This window comes from Rhipicephalus microplus, chromosome 2, assembly GCF_043290135.1.
Source record: "Rhipicephalus microplus isolate Deutch F79 chromosome 2, USDA_Rmic, whole genome shotgun sequence".
Classification (NCBI taxonomy): Eukaryota; Metazoa; Arthropoda; class Arachnida; order Ixodida; family Ixodidae; genus Rhipicephalus; species Rhipicephalus microplus.
In genome coordinates, this window is record NC_134701.1 from 250292870 (window position 1) to 250301866 (window position 8997).

The following is an 8997-nucleotide window of genomic DNA, read 5'->3' on the forward strand; positions in this document are numbered from 1 at the left end:
CATGTAGCATGCATAGCAGGGTGTCTGGCCCGTCATTTTCAGCCCGCACTGAAAGAAACCGTTAGTTGTCATCAGTGCTTAACATGTATGGTGGAGTTACTCTTTCTCATGCCACTGTTCCCAACGCGGCTCATATATTTTCACCGTTCGCAGGTGAGACAGTGTCACAAAGAATATATGCACCAGCCGTTCGTCTCTCGCGACATTCTGAGTGAAAGGAGAAACCATCGTAGAAAATCTACTAAACTAGCACCTGCTAAATCAATCAGACTAACGGAGCGAAGATACTCTTAAAAAAAAAAGAGAAATTGAATTACGGTACGTAACAGTAGTGCATTGTATGCAAGACGGAGCTACCTTGCAGGTTAGACTGGACGTGAGGCGAAAATCAGTTTTTATCAGTCCATCCACATTACAGACGCTTCGCACGACGTGCATATTGTGACATTCCTCACTGCTAACAATGCCACTCCGATAGGCTCGACCGATATACTTGTTTCGGGGCCTGTATTCTCCGATAAAATTAATGGACTTGCACTTGAAGTGCTCTCAATGTACGATGGAATGCGTTAAAGAACGAATTCGCTCTATTTGTCGGCATAGGGGGCAAAAATTTTGCGGTCTTAACAAAGCGGCTATCACCGCAGCGTACTAAGAATCTAACGAAGTACAAAGGAACTAAGCGTTCAATAATTGAAGGTGCAACACTCGGTCGATGCTTGACAACGAAATGAAGAGCAAAATTCAAGCTTACGCAAGGGGCTACGTTTCTTTCTGCGCCTGCGTGAGCACACAGATCGGCTCGTTGCATTCTTTAGAGCACCGCAGCTCGGGAGGCAAGGCTCCTCAATAAATCACGTGGCGCGGTCTTGTACGCACTCCCGCGGCTGCAAGTTCTTTCATTTTCACGTCACTCGCACTGACGAGGTAACAATGGACATCGATCAGCGCGGTATATGTTCTTGAATGGGGAACACACGAGTGCCGTTTTTCTGGAGATGTAAAAATATTTTCGCGGTTGTTCTACGAGACCGGTCATTTGTTAGTCTACAGGTATATTACTTTCTCGTTTGGATTCCTAACTACCGTGTCACGCAGCACTGTATTTGAGAGCTGACAGGTAAAAAAAAGGAATCAATAAAAACGAGGGAGACAGCCCGTGGGAGGCGTGTGTGTTGTAGGTTATACACATATCGAACAGCAGCCGCGTACTGTGATCTGATTTTTTTCTCGCACTGACGTCGTGGACGCATGTGAGGGCTGAATTAGCTCTGCCCACCCTGTGTGCTCTTGAAGAACTTTCGCACACAAAGTGGACCTTTAGAAAAAGTGATGTAAATTTTTGGGGGGATATAATCTGCATCAAGTTAGTTATCTTCTGGATTTTTGCTTGTCGTCACAAAATAATAAATACGAAGCATGTTGCGGGAGACTCGGGAATAATTTTGATCATTTGAAATTGTTTAACATTGACCTTTGCAAATTCAAGGTGGTGGACATTTTTGCTTTTCACAATAAACCAGACGTCCAAGAAGCATTTGCTTAAAATAAACCACTGTTTTCCAGCCCACCATGGTCGCTTGTAGCATTCCGATTGGGCGATCGATGGAGTCCCGTAAACTGCCCGCAATCTTCAGCTAACCAGTTTATATGAGAACTTCATGTCTATTTCCAATGTAGTAGCTGCCATAAATGTGACGCTGGAGAAGTTCATGTCAAATATAAGTACTGCGAACACGCTTATCATGGGAAAATTCCAGTGTCCAATGCCTAGAGATAAAAAATTTAAGCTTCAGGAACGTGACGGCGCTAGCTGGCTTGACTTTCTGTGATTGAAACTCTGTGTGCAATGTACAATTTCGATAAACGTGAGGAACCTTCATGTAAACTTATGGGCTTTGGAAACATACGCAGTCTGCTTAGACATGACAGCCGACAGTCATCATCTATCACGAGTTTGTGATCATCGATAAAAGCGCGAGATTTTCCGGGCATCAGATTGGGAAGAGTTGGACATAGGATTTAATGCAGAGTATCTTGGTAACCTGCGATTCGCTGATGACATGGCATTGATGAGTAACTCATGGGACGAACTACAACTCATTGTTACAGAACCGGACGCGAAAGCAGAAGAGTAGGGTTGAAAGTTAATATGCATAAAACTAAAGTAATGTGCAAAAGCGTCGCAAGAGAAGAGTGTTTTGCGATAAGTGGCGAGACACTGGAAGTTGTGGAGGAATACGTCTAGTTGGGACAGGTAGTAACCGCGGAGCCGAACCATGAGAGTGAAATAACTAAAAGAATAAGAATGGTGTAGAGCACATTCGGCAAGCATTCCCAAGTCATAAATGGTATTCCACAGCTATACCTGAAGAAAAAGTTATGGCGCTTACCTACGGAGAAGAAACCAGGATGCTTACGAAGAGGTTTCAACTTAAATTGAGGATGACACAGTGAAAAATTGAAAGCAAATCATGGGTGTAAGCTTAAGAGACAGAAATAGAGCAGAATGGGTCACGGAACAGAAGGAGTTCAAGGATATCATAAATGAAATCAAGAAGAAATGAACATGGGCTGGGCACGTAGCGCTTAAGCGAAATAACCGCGGGTCATTAAGGGTAACAGTGGATTCCAAGAGGTTAAGCGCGTGAGGAGGAGGAGGCAGAAAATTAGGTGGGCAGAAGAGGTTAAGAAGTTTGCAGGTATAACGTGACAGCGGAAAGCACAGGACAGGGCTGATGGGCGGTACGTGGGAGAGGTGCTTTCTCTGCAGTGGGCGTGTCAGGCTGATGATGAAGGGGATCATGATGACGATGCTACTACTACTACTACTACTACTACTACTACTACTACTACTACTACTACTACTACTACTACTACTACTACTAATAATAATAATAATAATAATAATAATAATAATAATAATAATAATAATAATAGTGGTGGTGGTGGTGAAGGGGATGATGATGATGATGATGATGATGATGATGATGATGATGATGATGATGATGATGAAAAACGCACTAGAGACAGTAGCACAACGAAAGAACCAACACGTGCACACATAGCGTTATGTGTGTGCGCGCGTGGTTTTCGTTGCGTCATTTTCTCCCGTGAGCTTTTATCGTTCATAAAAATGGAACACCAACGTGCCAATACCATCGCCTTGGGTATTGTGCGAGAACGCTGCGACCGCAAGCCACTTCGAAAACACATACGTCTTATACTCAATGAGTGCGTCATCGCAATCAAGCACAGAATCACAGGACAGCAGCGAATAAAGGAAATGAGGGCACGATGTGCGCGCCGTTATGAAAGCACAGCTAAAAGCGAAGGCTACCCGCCAGACCTACTGGTACGCATAGAGTTTCTTAGTGATACACTAGAGGAAACTCTGGCACTGGCGTCTATGGGAGCTACAATGCATGGCGCTTCAGGCAGCGTGGAACTTATGGGTAATAAGCCTACATGGATTGGTCTAATTTTGAGTACTTTCAGCTACAGTTAGCTTTGCGTTGGCTTGAAGTTACTTAGTCACAAAACCACAATCAGCAAATGTTTTGCAGTTGCACTTCACGACCTTCACCTTTAGACTCACCGTCAGGCCACGATAGTTCCAGAAGAGTTTGTTCTCCTATTTGAAACAAAACACAGCAACAAACAACGCCACAAGTGCATTCGCAGCATGCAAGTAAGACTAGGCAAATCCATGTACTATACTCGTCATTCCCATGGTCGCTGACTGATCGCAGCACCAGAGTCCTCTCTAGCTAATATAAGGGAAGTATATGATGGTACGGTCTCCTAATGTACTCCAGGGACCTTAGTAGGGTGACGCCAGTTGCAGGTACACACGCACTCGCAGCCGGCGTGCCAGTGAACGCGACTATAGCGCCGCCACAAGAGCCGAGGGAGTAGCGTGAGCTATATACACGCGGGCGCGGCGAGTGACGACCCCTTTTGTTTTTGGTACACTCAGATGAGACGAAGGGTATACAGTACACTAATGCAGTGTACTGTTGCTCATATGCAGACACAAAATACACCGGCTTCCGACAGCTCTATTTTCAGCAAAGCGACAGTCATTCTATGGTGTAATGAGTATTTCAGTCAGTCTTAATTTTGTATTATACGTGGCTTGTATACTACTTTCTTGCCTAACAATTGGGTTCTGCGTGCTTAAAAAACGTCACCTTTCTATGCCTACTTACCGTAGAGCAAGGCGAACGTTTCAGAGCTTTCAGAGTGTGAATGACATTTTTAATTTGGTTATAGTTTTCCATATATGAAACTAAGTAAATTTTCTTTCGCTCACCTTAATATTCTTTATCCTATTTATCTTACACAGCCATTACGTCAGAGTATTACTACCTTTTTTATAAGTTTTTTTTTCAAATTTTTCTGACATTCGTAACGCCATTCTCGGGAGGTTTCGAGAGGTCAACCTGTCCGCCAAGGTTCCAAGCTGCAAAAAACAAAAAAAGGTGCTGGAAATTTAGAAAAAAAATTGCTGAAAAGCCACCGACTTAAGCCACGGGTAGTAAAAGCAGCCGAAAGTAACCACCCACGTGCGTAAAAAGCGGTGAAGTTCCTATTTAAACGGCTAAATTTGAGAAGCATTTGGTGGTATAGCGCAAACATAGGCTTTGCGAACGCTTAAAAAAATTGGCAGATCCCACGTACAGTGGGAATTGATGATATGGGAAGCACGAATGAGAAGTGTTGGTATGTCACTTTAAAATCAGCACTACGTTAAGAAGTAGAAGTAAATGATACCGTACATGACTTCCGTGTCATGGTTATCATGTTTGGATGTGTCGTTTACCTTACTTATCTATTCACGTCACGTAATACCAAATTTAAGATATGTGGAGCTAGCGAAACAGCCACCAGAACGCCATGAGTGTGGTATGTCTTCATGTTCTTACACTGTATACACGCGTGTCAGGAGTATCATGTTTGCACCAGTCATATATTTCGTCATCCATTGACGTCACGTAACACCAAATTTGGTATATCTGGAGCTAGCAAAACGGCCACGAGCGCATCATGAAGGGCCCAATATACTCCGATGCAGCGTTGACGCGCGCGTACGCACGCTGGGCACAGTGACACTATAGGTTAGCAAAACGCGAGCACTCTATAGTCTGACGCCGGGCGCGACCAGCGTCCGTCGGCGCGGCCCGGCGGCAACTGGCGCGAAATGCGACATGCTACATTTCGTCCGGATGCGTTACCGAGACAACACTGCATCTCCCTCTTTTTGTGATGGAGGGACTCCGGACGCATTGAAACGCGCATGTGTCAAAGCAACGCAGCGTGGGTGGTGGTAGAAACATTTATTGCCACTGTGTAGCGTGGGGGCCGAGCCCCCTCATGGCACGTGGGTGCACCCTCGCAGTGAGGAGGCACCCTTACAAAGCAAAGGAAAGCCCTTGAAGTGCGATCCTCTTCATGGCGCACGAGATGATCCGGCGCTGATCGAACGCAGAAGTGCTGGTCATGATGGTCTCCCAGTATGACACTGCCACAGCCGGAGGTGGGGGATGTGGGAAGGTGGGACATGTGAGGAGGATGTGGAGGAAGTCTCCTGGTTTGTCGCAAAGTTTGCATGAAGAGGGGAAATGGTCTGGGTAACGGGCGTTTAGTAATACGGGGTATGGAGCAGTTCGAGTTTGTAGGCGTCGCCAATGTGTGGCCTGCGCTATGTTTAGGGATGGGGCTGGGGGTGCGTATATTCTTCGTTGTTCCCGGTAATACGATAGAATATCACGAAAAGAGAGCAAGCGCTCCTCGACCTGTGGAGGGGGCTCCATTTCTCCTGCCCGGAATGTGAGACCTCGGGCTAGAGAATGAGCCTCCTCGTTGCCAAGGAGGCCGGCATGTGCTGGCGTCCAGATCAGGGTTGTGGAGCACTGAGGCTGCCAGAAGCGTAGCAAGCGAGCAGCGCTACATGATATCAGGCCATTGGCGTAGTTAAGAATAGCTGATTTCGAGTCGCTAATGATAGTGGTGGCAGGTGTGGAGATGAGAGCAAGCGCGATGGCTGCCTCTTCTGCCTCTGTGGAGGAATTTGTGACAATTGAGCAAGAAGTTAGGAGATTTGCCTGATTGTCAGCCACCGCAAGGGCCATGCGGGATCTTGACGCATATTCCGCTGCGTCAACGTAGACTACATTCTGGTCCTCGCCATATTGTCTCTGGAGGGCCCGGGCCCTTGCCTTTCTGCGTTTCTCGTCGCGCACAGGATGCATGTTCTTGGGAATGGGCGGTACGTTTAGGTGAGAGCGGAGGTTAGAAGAAAGAGGGACCCTTCCAGGTGATTCTGTTATTGGGGATAAGTCTAATTGGGTCAAAAGAGCGCGGCCACTCACCGAATTAGACAGACGACATATTTGTGCCGTAAAGGTGGCTTCAGCGAGTTCCTCGAATGTATTATGTACACCAAGTTTGAAGAGTCTGTCATTGGATGTGCTTGGGGGAAGGCGTAGAGCTGTTTTTGTGCAACTTCGTAGAAGCGCGTTAATGCGGTCTCTCTCTTTTTGTCGGAGAGGTAGGTATGGGAGGGCATACGTGGTGCGGCTGACGATGTAAGCCTGGGTGAGGCGAAGCGTGTTTCGCTCGCGTAGGCCAGCCCGACGGTTCGCTATGCGACGAATCAGCCGAATGGTCTGCTGAGCATGTGTTTGGAGAGTCCTGATGACTTCTCCATGTGCGCCATGTGAGTAGAGTACTAGCCCTAGCACCCGAATTTTTGAGACAAGTGGGATGGGGTGGGCACCTAGCGTGAGAGAGATAGGGGGAATGGCTGAAGCATGCTGCTTCGGTCGGTAAAGAAAGAGCTCTGATTTGGAAGGGGAGCAGGTAAGGCCACGTTCTCGAACATATGTGTCGATGGTGGTTAGTGCCAACTGTAAGTGTTCTTCTATTTCGGCGTCACTGCCACGGTTTGCCCAGACGGTGATGTCGTCGGCATAGAAGCTGAAGTGGATGTCGGGGATCTGACCCAGTTTTTGGGGCAGATGTAGAAGTGCTATGTTAAAAAGAATAGGTGAGAGGACTGCTCCCTGGGGCGTACCACGGGCTCCAAGCGTGATGCCTGGCAGGCTGTGATCGCCAAAGGTAAGTGTTGCTGTGCGGTGGCTGAGGAAGTCGCGGATGTAGTTGTACATCTTTACGCCGACTCCCAGGGTTATAAGGTTCTCTAGAATAGCTGAGTGCGCAACGTTGTCAAATGCCTTTGTTAGATCTACTCCTAAGATAGCTCTGGTATCGCAGGTTTGAGAGTCAAGAATGTGATGTTTTAGTTGTAGGAAAACGTCCTGTGTGGAAAGTCCAGGGCGAAATCCAAACATGCAAGCAGGCAAGAGATTCTTGCCTTCTAGGTACTGGCAGAGCCTGGTTTGGAGTACGTGCTCCATGAGTTTGCCGACACAAGAAGTGAGGGATATGGGCCTGAGGTTAGACGTAAGGAGAGGTTTCCCAGGTTTGGGTATAAAGACAACCTTGGCCTCTTTCCATTGTGGTGGGAGGATGCCCCTTAGCCAGCACTCATTAAAGTATTCAGTAAGCTCGGCAATTGATTGGTCGTCGAGATTACGGAGTGCTTTGTTGTGAATATTGTCCGGACCGGGGGCTGAGGAAGTGTTTAGTTTCTGTAGTTCGGCTTGAACTTCGGCTACTGTAATGGGTTGGTCGAGGAGCTCATTAGGAGGACCTGTATAATCGGGATACAATACGGCAGGGTATGTTGGGAAGTACTGATTTCGAAGTTCCTGTAGTAGTTCTGGTGGAGGTTTATCGCAAGTATGTAGGAGTTTGGTGAGGTTGTGTCTTTGGGTAGTCTTTGACTGAGTTGGGTCAATTAAGTGTCGGAACAAATTCCAAGTCTGAGGCATACTCATATTGCCATCTAATTTGTTGCAAAGCGATTCCCAGTTCTGTCGCGAAAGAGTGGCTGCATGGGTCTCTATCTCTTTGCTCAGGCGGGCCAGGCGACGTCTAAGAGTTCGGTTCCAACGCTGGCTTTGCCAGCGTCGTTCTAGGCTTGTTTTAGCGTCCCATAAATGTAGGAGACGAGAGTCAACTGTGTCGCTTGGGCAGTCCTCTCGTACTAGACGAGTTGCGGATCGGACATCACTCCGGAGTTGTTCTGACCATTCAGTGATGTCCGTGATAGAGGCGTGGGTGCGTGTTGCCCTATAAGTGCGGAAAAAATCCCAGTTGGTAAAAGTGGAACCTCTGAGAACCCTGCGGGGTAGTTGCATATTTAAGAGAATTTCGATAATGTAATGGTCACTACCCAAATTCTCTTGTGTGTTGCACCATGTGGCATGAGGGAGGCGATGTGCGAACGAGAGATCTGGTGTAGTGTCCTTGCAGACACTATTCCCTATGCGTGTCGGAAAGGCAGAATCGGTGAGCAGTGAGAGGCCGGCTTGCTGCGCTGCTAACCACACCCGACGTCCTTTTGGTGTGTCGCGCGGATAACCCCAGGCTGTATGTGGGGCATTGAAATCTCCCACGACGAGTAGGGGGCACTTATTGGCTATGCGTTTCGCGAGCGTAAAGAGGCGCTGGAAGTTGCCCTGTAAGCACTTAGGGCTGCTGTATACATTCAGGATGAAGAGGCTTTTAGCTCTGGCATGTTGCGGCACAAGCTCAATTAAGAGGTGATCAATGTCTTGGACTGCTAAACAGTGGGAGATGGTGGTGATTGAGCGATTAATTAGAAACGCCACCCGAGAGGGTGTAGGGGATGTGGGTGTAATAGAAGTATAGCCGGGTAAGGTTAGGGGGTTGGAGGGTTCTTGTAGGGCAAGGATATCGGGTCCCGCAGCGCAAGATAGCAGTTGGTGGACAACATGACGCTTCTGGTCAAAACCTCGGCAGTTCCACTGCCAGAGTGTCAGATTACGGTTTAGAGCTGCCATCATGAGAATTGAGAAGGGGCGTAGCCGCCGCGCAAGGTTGGGAGTCGTTAGTGACGTCAGGGAG